At 33.3% G+C, this 13816-nt stretch overlaps 1 pseudogene; it reads right to left on the bottom strand.

The window, feature by feature from the left end:
* Window positions 1-5875: 5875 nt before the first annotated feature.
* Window positions 5876-13232, bottom strand: LOC138124598 (uncharacterized; annotated as a pseudogene).
* Between the last annotated feature and the right edge of the window lie 584 nt (window positions 13233-13816).

The following is a 13816-nucleotide window of genomic DNA, read 5'->3' as shown; positions in this document are numbered from 1 at the left end:
CAGGAATTTTTAAGTGAAATTTGGCAAAATATTGGATTAGTATTTTATAAATCAATTTAAGTTTATTTTATACTGCAGAATAAAATAATTAAGAAATTAATTAAAAAAAAAGTACATATGTACTTTTAATTTATTACATTATTTCTTGCCCAGAAAGTTTTATAATCGTTATCCAGTTACAAAATGTTCGACAAAATTTTTATGATCGTCTTGGTTAGTGTCTTGCAGCCTGTGGAAGACAGTTTGAACAATTCATGAAATAAAAATTCAAAAATAAATAAAATAGTTTTTCTACAGCCGTCAAAAAAACGTGACATTTTTTCATCGCTATCAAGTTGCAAAGGACCTTGTTTTTTAACAGTGAAAAAAAAAATGTTTTTAACAGTGAAAAAAAATTAATGTTTTCTTCAAGTAATTTTATTCAAACAGAATTACAGGCTATAGAACAAAACAAAGAGAACTATGGGTATAACTACAAATTGTTACAATCACTCAAACATCACTTATTATTGAAATAAATATTAATTGTGCATTTGGCGCCACTATTTCCTTCATTAATTCCGGAGGACTTCATTACAAATGATTCGTTCTTCTCACAGATGTTTTCGCACACTACTTCGCACTTCTTTTTCACTCCCTCAGAAGTGCAAACCTGATTGTCGGAAATTTCGACAGCCATGTTCTGTTGTTGGGAAGTGGAGGGTTGACAGTTTGAAATTTTATCTTCTATGTCATCGATTGTCACTTTTACTAACTCTTCTCGACGACAAGAACCACTTATGCCCAAAATGAGCACAACCTGTATCGAATCATTATTATTAGCTTTGTTTATGTATAATATGATATGTATGTGTATACTCCTATTCATTACCTTCTTCAATAAATTTTTTTCATCGGCAGCTTCTTCTACAGGGTTATTATAAATGTTTGTAGTCCAAGTAGGCCATGAATTTGTGCCGTCTTGTTCTGATTGTGTACTGTATCTAGTGGAATATTGGCATGAGTGAGCTCCTGACCAACTGAAACTGTAAAAGTCACTGTCAATATCAAATCACTGATTACCGCATTTTTTTCCTTCGAATCAAAATAAGTCTTTAGTAAAAGTTAAGAGTGTTAAGACCACCGACGACGATGAGTATACAACAGTGATCAAGGTTAGATTAGTAAAATTCTGTAAGTTTCAAGTAAATTTATTTTCAGGTTAACTGTTCTCTTCCAAATTCTCTCTTCTAATTATCAGTTTCTCCTAAACACATTTTTTTAGGATGGGGTACACCGTGGAACAGACTACTTTCATTATTATTTCATTTTATTAAAATGGTGTATGAGATGAAAACAGAATGCAATCATGTAAGGATCAATATCTCGCAAAGTTACCTAATTTAGAGATAGAGGAACAATCTTTAATGACCCACATTCGATGGATTGTGAATAGACAAAACTAGAGATGTTTCAAAGGAAAAGTCATCGAGAAGGCTTCAAGTTGGTGAAGTTTAGAGAGAGAGAATGGAACAAAATCCCAGAACATAATTGCTGAGACTGTCAGCACAGTCAGGTGTACCACTGAGCAGATGTCAGAAAATTGTAAAGGAAAGATTAAATTTGCACCCTTATAAAATGTCATTGTTTCAAGAACTGAAACCAGCAGATTATCCACATCGTGTTGCATATTGCAGCTGGTTTTTAAACAACATGAATGATAACAGAACTTTGGATTTGTCATTCTTTTCAGACAAGGCATGGTCCTGCTGTAAGTTCATAATAACTTGATTGTAGTCAGGGGGACGTTAGAACTAATAAGTATACCTCCTCTTCCATATTTGTTGCTGTTTTCGTTAACGACTATTGGACTATTCCAGATTGGATCAACGCATGCAGGGAACCTGTCTGACGTGGCCCATCTTGTGTATCCTGCCCCTCCACATTATAACATTGGAAATCATTTAATGCACATCAACAACAATAAAACCTTGCTGGACAGTTAAATAGCTTTAATTTGTTGCCATATAACACATAAATAAAATGTCTTTATTTACAATGATTTCATTCTCTCATTTTCCATCAACAGTTTTGGAATCTTGTGGTACCTAACATTGTTTCCTCGAAACTTATTAAAACAAAAATGATTTAGTACCCATTGAATAATTTAACAGCAACAATTCAGTTCTACACACCTGTGGTTGAACACCAGTGGATAAGTTTACAAAACTGAAATAGAGAAAATTAAATTTTATTGTCCGAATGAGATGGATTGAACCATCTTGATGGATTTTAGTCACTGTTACTCACGGTATTAAAACGTTGGAACAATCTCTTTAAACGAATCTTCACTGTTGTGGTTAATAATTCAAATAACTTTTTTGAAGGTAAACAAACATAACCTCCTAATGTCAAGATTAATAATCTACTTCGTATCATTTTCGTATGGAACTATGGAACGGCAAAAGAAAAAATTTCATTTGTTTTCATGGGCTCGTTGACTACAAACATTTATAATAACCCTGTATAAATTTACTAATATCTTCTTGTGTTAAAATTTTTGATTTTTTCCCTCGATAACCAACTGATTTGTTTTTGAGATAGGGCACATTGGTGGGAACGTTTCGGACGTCGATGTTTTCCTTTACATTTAACATTGCTTTCAGCATGGAGAAGGTAGACCATAGTGTCGGTGGTTTTAGCTTTGCTGACTTTTCATCCAAATAAGCCAAAAGCATTTTCTCCGATATTCTTACTACATTTTTTGTCGTACACCATTCCCGAAATTGAATGTACGCTTTCTCATTTTGGATTTTCGATTTTCCAGGTATTATGGTTGCAATTGCAGCATTTGCTCGCTCCGTTACTTCAGGCGGATTATCGCTTTCACTGTCATAGTCACAATCCATCACTTCGTTCTAAATAATTATAAAATACCTGTAATTATAACGAAATTATAGGTGAATTCGTAATTCTTACCGAAACAAATGTCAGATTTTTTCATAATAACAAAAAAACAGTTGCGCGTTCCCTATGTTACAAAATGTTTTTCCAACGTCAAGTCTGAAAATGACATTTCCATCACTCAATTTAGAGATGAAAGTAGGCGTTTGCATCACATGTGAGGAAAGTAAATCACTTCCCTCACTAGTGGGGAAAGTAAAACAAAAATTTGATCCTCATTTAGGTATGTACATACTTTCTTTAAAATAACGTTCAAATATACATTTGTAAGAATTCTTTATTAACAATTAGCACTTACAAAGATACTTAACTTTTTTTATCAGTACATATTATAGAAATTAAATGTACAATTTTTTACACGAATTAAAACTCCAAATGTTCCTGTTTTTTTTTTCTAAATAACGTGTCGGTACAGAGCTTGACGTTGAAGCCAAACTAGCGCTTCTTGCTACTTGTCTCCATCTCAGTAACGCATTGTATTCCTTTCCGTAGCGTGCTCGAGATTTTATAGGTAATAACTCCAAAGATACCTAGTTCGCTGCTTCTTTAATTTCTGTATTTGGTAAATTTACAACACTATCTTCTACTTCCATAACTATTTGTTTAGTAAATTCTGATTGATTTTCAAGTTTTGGTAAAAACACGACTTGACATTCATTAATTAAATTTTATTGTTTACTGTGAGCATGGAAACGTGATTTTCAAATTTTACTTGTATGTTGATTTGTATAAAATAATAAATTGATAATCCTATGCAAGATAAACCGAAAGCTCTTGACGTTGGAAAAAATAGTATGTTATATACGTGAGGAAAGGTCCATTGCTAAACTTGAATGATTAGATCAACTCGCTATCGCTCGTGATCCAATTGTCATTCTCGTTTAGCAATGCATCCCTTTCCTCACTTATATAACAATATACTATTTCATGATAACTTTATATTTTGATGTTATTTCTCAATTATAATAATTTTATTTTCATAAATCTAGTTCTTTTTTTGACTGCTGTAGAAAAAATGTTGTTTGTATTTCGTGCGCAATTCGTGTTTTAATGGCGCTTGAGAATGTCAAATTTTTTGTCGAGACCGCAGGTCGAGACAAAAAAGACATTCGAAAAAACACTCATTTTGCGCACTTAATACAAAAATAACTATTAATATTGTTGAAGGAGCATTTTATTTATTTTGATGTAATTATGATTTCCTATGTTTATCAAATGAAACTGCACATTTTTCAAAGTCTATCCCATTCAATCATTTCTTTATTTGAAAAGGTGTCCATTGAAAATTATTACTGTTTGATGTTTGTTGAGTTTACATTACGTCAGCCTATTTGGCAAGCCACGTGGTAAATTTAATAAACCTATTTTTGCTCTAATTCCGTGATTATTTTGTTTTGTACGATGGACCGAACTGAAATTGATTTATAAAATACTAATCTAATATCCTACTAAATTTCACTTAAAAATTCCTACTAAAAAGCTCATTAACAGGCCTTAAACTTTTTAGCATGTAAATTCCTATGGCCAGCGTTAAAAAAAAGCACTGTATTTAGGTCGATTCTGTAACTTCAACTGTAACGATCAACTTTGTTTTAGCGATATATTTAGTTAGCTAGCGATATGGGATACAGAATCGACCTAATTATTTCGCAAATATGTAGTTTCGTTTCACACTAGGCTAGAAACTTATCATTATCAATTCTCCCTCGTACCTAGTTGTACAAAAAAATTAATTTCAACTTGGCTGTGTAGCAAATGTACTCTCGTGTCAAAAATAAATTACTCCCTAGGATTTAGGGATATTCGTTACTAGGTTGCCACAAATTTGGTTAGGTTGGAGGCTATGTGGTTTCTGGTGACAAACAAAAGATATCCGAAAAATGTAAGACAGCAAATTAATTGTAACAGTTGCAAATGACTCATTTCTCGCTAAGTGATAAATGATTTTTCGTTTCACAATCAATTTTGGTTTTATTTGGATTTAATCTCTCAATTGAAAGTAACCAACCTTAGGCATTCAAAATTACTTTTGAAAATTCTAGTTACACACAACATGAAAAACGTTATTTCCCTAAAAGTTCGAATTCTAGGGAGTAATTTATTTTTTCCACTACTAGTCTCAGAAGGCTTCATTATTGACTCTCGAACCGACCCCAGAAGTAGAATTTCTCTCCCAAGGTTAATAATAATTTTCATTATTAACCTAGGTGAATAATGAACAGCCGTCACCTAGCAACGAAAGATTCTCGTTGATTTCATTGGTTAACGTAGACAATTTTCATAGCAACCGTTGAAAAATGAGAACTCGGATCGTCGCATCGGACAAAATAATTTAATTAATAATTATTATCCGAAAGGGTTTTAACGTATCTAGTAGTGGAAAAAATAGTATATAAACCACGGTGAAGAAGTCCCTTATAGCCTTATAATTTTGGCGTTCTGGCTATAATCATGAACTTCTTCACCTTCGTTTATAATATACTATTTGACACGAGAGTACGACTAGAAAATTTAGCTTTAAACATTGTAAAATCGCAATGATTTTATTATGAGATCTATGTATTTTGAACCAATTTTCGAAATTTCGTACTAAATGAGGTGACAACCTTGGTGTACTCTTTTCCCAACTTTCTTCCAAAAATGTCCACACAATTGTTTTTATATCTCTTTTCGATAAATTTAACACAACTCCATATCCGGTTTTCTATGTCAAATGTGTTTTTAATCTTTCGACAAGCAGCGAAATGCGAACTTCTTGATAAGCACTGCGCAATATTAAAAGTCCAATAAAAATTTCAACTGAAAAATATTTTAATATCAAAATATTAATAAAAGTAGCACACTAAAAAATACATCAATTATTAAAAATTACCGCAAGACCATCTTGGATATATCCGACGGTACTAAATTTTCGTGAGCAAGACTCAGGGCCGGTTGCACCAACGCCAGTTAAAGTTAACTGTAGGTTAAAATGCTTCGTTACTTTAGTTACCTATTGTTATAACAATGTTTTTGTATATTTTAATCTGTAGTTAAATTTAACTCACGTTGGTGCAACCGGCCATAATAAACATCGACTATTCTAATGTCAGAACAAGATCTAAAAGTTTGTTGAGGGCCACATCCGAACCCCGACGTCCCATTTTCACAGACTCCCCAATTTTTATCTGAAACAATAAGACATAACAACAACACTCAAAAAATACAAAATAAAAATACCTGCAGTATAGTGCCACCGCAACACACATCTGTCACAACTGATTGTTTTGGGTAATTTTATTTTATTGTAGACCATTTTGTCCCTCTTCTGAACGTTGTATTTAGCCGAACCATCAGAAAATGTCAGTGGTACGAAACAATTTTCGTCGAGTTCTGGTGCATTTGGATCTTTCAAAACGCACAAACTAAAAGAAATGAAATAGAAAAAAATCGGCAACGGTCAAAAACTACCTGTATTTAAAAAATCCTAAATGGTCAAAAGGACTTGGACGTCGATCTCACTTCCAGCTGTATACTCAGCCACAACAATTCCCTGTCCATATTTCCCAGTGTTTTCGTTGTCCTGTGGATGAGGATCGCTGTATACGTCTCCACAAGGGCCACATTTCCCCCCGAATTGCCCCCATTGGATCTAAAATTTTTATTAATTAGATTTATTAAATTAGAACTTGACGACTTAAAATACTTACACTTGCGCCACCGCAAAAATTTTGATTATCGTTGTAGTTAACTGGGGCAGTCTTATTTAATCTCCACAAGGAACTCCTTTTTGGTGGCACCAACATCATGCCATGACTGCATATTTGCGGAATGAGTGCAACATGAATTAATGCAAAAATGATTGATTTAATCATGATTAGGTGCACTGTAAAACTGAACGAATAACTGGTGGTTTTTCGATCTTACCTTATATATAGTGGAAACCCCTATTTTACTATACAGATAAGATAAACAATTGGGACGTACAATCGAATTCATGAAAATCTAGAACACCAAAACGTCGTAGTTATGTAAATTTTTCAAAAAATTTATAGTGTAACGTTTTTACGTACTTTATGTTAACTGGTTACTAATGTCCAACATGTCAAGTAGATAACCTAAATACGCTTGACGTTGGATTGAGCATTAGGTAGCATCAATGCTGACAGGTACATCCGTGAGTGTCTAGAAGAGCATGTGGTACCTTTTGCGCCATTATTTTGTAAGAGTAAATTTTCTCTTAATGAATGACCATACGCACATAGCCCAGATCACACGTCAGTATCTTCACGATGTTGGTATTCAGATGTTACGGTGGCCACCCATGAGCTCTGAATTAAACCCCATTGAGCATCTATGGGATAATCTAAGCAGAAGCATTAGACAGAACTATAGCGAGTTCCATACAGTAGTTCAGCTGGAACAGGCGCTACTGCATGAGTGGGAGATGATGAGACTGGGGTTTTGCGTTTTGATAACAAATATGCCGCGACGACTAAGAGCTGTCATTGAAGCTCGAGGAGGAAATATTCGATATTGAAGCTTTTTCTTTCGCAGTTTTCTTAATATTCTTTTTCCTCGTTTTTTAATTTTTTAAACAAAGATTTTTTGTGTTTAGTACATATAAAATCGAATTTTAATTTATTTTGTACAAAATGTTTATAATTAATCATTATTAATGCAATTATTTTTATTAAAATTTTTGTTATCGATATTTTTCTGAAAAATCTCGTGTCTGGTTAATTTTGCGGTATCGCATCAGATACCGTCCTTCTAGGAATACCAAGCAAGTTAGCGATATATCGGATGCTGCGTCCATCATTATGTAGAGCAACAGCTTGAGCGGCTACTTCGGGACTCATTAACACAATAAAACGCCAAAAAAATGCCCCCCCCCCATATCATCACACCTCCACCACCAAAGGGTACTCTCGACGCAAAGCAACATTGAGCATAGCGTTCTCCCGGTCGACTAAACACTTTAGTATAATTCAGAATAAGTGGCATCGCGGTAGGTGTTGATTCTCTAAAGCGAGCTTTATGTTATGTCAAAAAAATTTGCAAACATGTGAAACCGTCATTACTTTATTCTGAGGTTATGCAGAGATACCCCCAGGAAAATAATACACTTTTCATAAATAAAAGAAGGAAATTCCAAATATTATAACAAGAAATGCAGGTTAAGGCGAATTTAATCTTATTTCTTAATTCTGAAATAGTATATTATACACCTACGAAGAGAGGTTCATGAATCATGATTATAGGCAGAGCGCCAAGATTAGATTTCGAGGCGCACCGAGGGATGTAAGGCGCGAAGGCTACAAGGGACTTCTCTACTATGGTGTATATACAATTTTTTTCACTACTACATAGATACGTTAAAACCTTTTCTGATAATAATTTATTAATAAAATTATTTTGTTGGATGCGACGATCCGAGTTGTCATTTCTTTTACCGTTGCTATGAAAATCGTGCTATGTCACCTATGAAATAAACGATAATCTTTCGTTGCTAGGTGACGGTTGTTCCATTATTCACCACTGGTTAATAATGAAAATCGCATTCATGAATCTACTATCCAATGAGAAAGCTACGTTTATTGTCATTACCATGGATACATAAAATATTTCCGGAAATATTTTTGACAACTCTAGGTGGAAAGAAAAATATTTCCAGTATAACAAATTGCAAATTTTTTATTCAAATTACTACATTTTTATAAATAAAAGTTCAATTTGTTCAGGAGTTAAAATTCTACAGTCTTGGTATGTATTTTTAAAAAACTTTAGATACATTTTTTGTCGTTCACTGATTGTTAATGTATTCATGCGATTTCCTTGCCGAATATCCCTCTGCATAGATTCATATCCTGAAAATTTTAGTTTCCTGCATTTCTGACAAAATAATGCCCTCGTCTTCGACTCAGGCGATTAATAACTTTTAGGATAGAATCGGGATACTATAAGTGAAAAATTATTTACCTGTCAGCCTGTCACTGGGCCAACGTAGAAAAACGAAACTTCACAGTGTTCTATGACAAGTGATAACGCTAGACTTTATTACTAGTAGTGAAAAAATAGCTATTTATGCACCAAGGGCGTTACAACGATGATTACGCCCGGAGAACGATGAATCATTCGGTGACGCCGTGGTGCATACAAGATTTTATTTTTCACTATACGTGTTCTTAAAAAAAAAATTGGCATCTTTGCAATTATGAATTGATGAGGGCGTTATGAATTCATTACGCCCGCTTAATCTTATTACGCCCTGTTATTATTCCCCGATTGTTATGAACATGTTTACGTATTTCGTATCCTAAGAGTTATCATGCATAGGTACTAAAGTGAAAAATAAAAAATTATATAATATTCCGATTCACTCTTGGAATACTCGTAACTATTTCAAAGACTTAAAGACACTTTGGATCATGAAGGGTTTGTACATCACATTGTGTTCAAGTCAAATTACAAAAGTACGAGTACAATGTCTCTTTTTTGCATTCTACATATAGCAGCAATTTGTTGGGAGTATCAAGGCAGTGCCAGCCCTGATGACTTGTTTCTTAATTGAGTTTTGATGAAGAAAATGTTTTTGGTTCAACTGGGATTAGTTCTTAAAGTTTCAAAAAAGAGATGAAATGCAAATATACCTAATATTGACAATAATATGCGAGTAGATATGATATAGATTATTTCCATCACCTGTCAAATTTGAAATTTTAACTAATCACGAATTGAAACACATTATTATAACGCTAAATGCTCTCTTCCTCTTTTGTTACTTAGCAACGACACGGAGACCACCTAAATGCATTAATTAGTGTATGTTAATACATACACCAATTAATGCATTTAGGTGGTCTCCGTGTTTATTCATGTGTTACGTTCATTTTTAAATTCGGTTCAGGCAATAATCTATTCAAATATCGCACTACCTTCCAATTTTCCTTAAAGAAATTTTTATTTTGACACACTTGTTACTTTAAGCAAGAACATTTGAACTAATTAACATTAACTAAAATGACAGTTCTCGTACTTTTCCTGAGTCATAAATTGTATTTTGTGTAAAATAAAAATTTCATTTTCAAATTTTACACAATTTTTTTTAATTTATTCGTATTCTTATGACTCTCAAAGCGTTAGTTAACCTAGTTGAAAACAACAAAAATTTTACTGTGGATCAAAAATGAATTTATCAAAATTCGAGGAAGGAGGAGAAAATTACAGCGATAATTTTAGGAAGGTGGCGATGATTACAGCGATTATTTCATTCGACCAATCGTAAGGCTTTATTTTTTGGATTATAGTGATAATTCGATAATTATTCGTCAAGTAGGTTTCTCAGATGTTTTCAAACCTATTGCTAAAGTAATAAAATAAATACTGTTGTCAAATGGTATTATTCAATTCATGAAATAATCAACCGAATTACACTCTAGCTCTTGAAATGATGCGTTTTAACACTCAAGCTCTCAAAAGGTAACCACTCGTGTCACTTTGACATAATTTACTTCCACATCCGGTGTCGAGAAATTAATACTGTGAAAGTGACACTCGTTGTTACCTAGGAGAGCTTTCATGTTAAAAATCGATCAGCTCTCGTGGAATTACAACCGATAAATTTTTCAATAATTTTAGGACCATGCTAAATTATCGGTGTAATTCGTTCCTAATTGGTCCAATGATTCAAAACACTACAAGCTGATTGGTTGAAATTTTCTGAGTGGAATTGTCACTATAATCCAAAAAATAAAGCCTTACGATTGGTCGAAAACGATGATGAATGAAATAATCAATATTAAGTTATCTGGAACACTTGTTATTCAGATTTCTTTTGAATAGAGACGTGGGTACAATTCACCAAGTGCACATAAAACATATGAAAAAATATAAATCAAATCAACATCATCATTTTGTTGAATGACGAACTGAAGACTCCAAACTTTTACGTGGCTTTAAACAACCTCCACTCTCTAAATTCGATCAGATACTAATCCGTTGGGTTAAGATCTGGCGAGGACGATGTTTGTTCTTTCTATTAATATCACGAAAGTGATATCTCACTATTCTTGTGTTAAATACGGTCGGTCGATGCATTGCGATAGAATTTTATTGAAAAGTCGATTTTCATTTCCAAATATCTGTTGAACCCAAAATAGTACCATGATTTCTAGGATGTTCCCATTCTTATATTTCTAATTACTTTTCCTTGAGATCATTTTGATTGTCGTCGGCCTGAGGCCGTAACATGATATTTTTCCATAAATTCATTCTTATTTTGTAGTTGCGAGGTGTCATGGTAATATTTATTCTTCATATTGAAACGTTTCGACTTCCTTGACCTTTCCTCGATGAAACTTTCCACCCTTATTTGGTGTATTGTTGGTTGCCGCTTTCCCTCGGAGGATATTTTTGCGGTAAAATTTAAAACAAAAATAATGAGAAAAGAAATATTTATGGATCCTACGTTGTGTTTTGTTTGTCATTTAGCTTAATTAGGTTCTAACGAGAGTCCGTACCTTCGGAAGGTTTTTCAGAAAATAGAATTAAAACGATTGAGCACACTTCACTTAAATTTTATTTAACAAATAATCGTGTATGGTGGTGCTTGGTCCCACCAAATGGTAGAAATAAATAAATGCATTTAATAAAAGAAGTTGGTGGACATTTGACTCAAGACCTAATTGAGTACGACGGACACTGGCGGTAGCTTCCCGAACTCGAGACTCCAAGACATAAATAATGAATGAAAATGTTTCAGCAACAAGAAAGAAACAGAATTAAAAACGAAACAAACAGAATTAAAATTGAAACAAATTAACATTTTTTTTTAAACCTAAATTGGGCTTGAAATGCTATTAGGCAATTGCCATGCCGTGCATCTAAATTCCGTGGATCTGCTACTCCTAATAATTGTTCTACATTGGTTTGATTCCCCAAAACTGTACTAATTAATTAGTAATCTTCATTCGCTCTCTCTCACTCCCACATCTGCTTTCTGCGACTACCTGGCTTCACCGTTAACCTGTTGTCTGTGTTTTCTACCGACTCCTTTCCTTTTCTACTTTGGTTTGTTACTTTTCTAACTACAAGTGCAAACTATTCTAGTTATTTTCTACGATAAAGCGCTCTGTTTCTAATTTGCAATTCTCGCCCTTTAATGCCCTTTATGCCAAAAATTTGCCAAAAAAGTAAATTAACCTAATGAACATTGATTTGGTGGTTCTCTCATTTTGAAACCAGCTAACATCAAATTAATTAATTCAAATATCCCCAGATTTTAACTGGACCTCCCAAATTATCAATGTCACTTTTGACGTCTGTTCCGACAAGTCAACCAGATAAATATTGAAAATAATTTTATTATTCATACGAACTACACGTTGCCTGGCAATTGAGGAAAGGTACTCAATTTTCTCGTGAAGGGAAAATTAAATCGAGCTCTATTGGTCAATTTGATTAATTCATAACTAAAAAGCTGTTGCACCCTGAATATTTTTCTAAACGTTTTTTACCTACCTTCATTACCATCAAGGAAAATGCACTCTTAAGTTTGATTCGCGAGTTCTGAGACATCCTGTATATTCGATTAGGGATAACTCGGGAAGCTGAGCAAGCTATGAAAGGATGTCAACATTAACCTCTTCCAATAACTGTGTTGGTGCCCATGTCGCATAGGGAGTGCATTATAATGCTGAAAAATGCCTCAAGGTAAGGAAGAACAATAGACTGCAACACATTGGTTATAATTATGAAAGTTTAAGTTATTTACAAGACCAAAGATGACCTGCTACTGTAGCATGTTGCACCCAAAAAAATCTGTATTTCTCCATTCTCTGCGCCCTCCTTCAGTCGTCATAGACCCACAAACAAAAACGAGGCTTGTTACTGAACACTAGTGATGGTATCATTCTTGCTTTCAATTCGTTGCACCAATTTAGTCTGCAAGTGTGATGGAAGGCACAAAGAATGAACGATAAGAATCGTCCAAAAGATGTAATTTGAATGATATACATAGAGATTAGTCGTTCTACATCTTCCGTCCACTCATTTCCAATCACCCAGGGTGTGGATAATCTGTCTCTTAGAGCCAAAGTTCTCACACGGGTTTCTTCAAAATGTGAAGTTATGCATTGAGATCTTCTGTCCCAACATCGTAAAGCCGTTGGCACACTAAGACTACAGGATCATCCCGACCTCTCTCATCTCAATAATTCGGCTAGGTTATCTGCCGATAATTTTTTCGTTGACAAACTCTAGACGTTTTACGAAACATTTAGGACACACTAGTGAAAACACAACTGAGAAATTTTAAATAACCTTTAATAAAAAGCATATCTTATATTGATAATTTTATCTTTTCTAAAAATAAGTAATCTAAAAATTGTTGGTCATTTTTTTCAAACTTTAATCATTTGTTTCTTTTACTAAAATATGCATTTTGCGAAAAATTTCATAAAATCCACATACAGCTTCAAGTTGTTACAATTTCAATAAAATTAAGGATTTAATAAAATTTGAAGTACTTATAATAGATCATATTTTTATAACGCCATCGAAAGAACAGTAAGAGAGCAGCCAACCAAAGTATTTTTAGCGATTGTTAAAAATTTTCTAATAAACAACCCATTATATAATTACAATGAATTTTTTAGCATTAGTAAACATTTAACTTTATAAGTATGTAGTTAACAAAAATTAGTATTTTTATGGACGAAGTTAAACCTGTGTATTTATGGGTATTTTCTGAATAAAAATTATTATTATTATTATTATTATTATACTGGGCACATTGTCAAAATTTTTAATGGTAGATTATTAGAGAGGAAATTAATTTTAGTACATCCGTGTAAAAAACAAGATAGTCCTCAAAAGAAAATGCTTCAAATAT

This window comes from Tenebrio molitor, chromosome 2 (genome assembly GCF_963966145.1).
Source record: "Tenebrio molitor chromosome 2, icTenMoli1.1, whole genome shotgun sequence".
Classification (NCBI taxonomy): Eukaryota; Metazoa; Arthropoda; class Insecta; order Coleoptera; family Tenebrionidae; genus Tenebrio; species Tenebrio molitor.
Note: the sequence above shows the minus strand (reverse complement) of the source record. Positions and strands in the feature narration are given on the sequence as shown.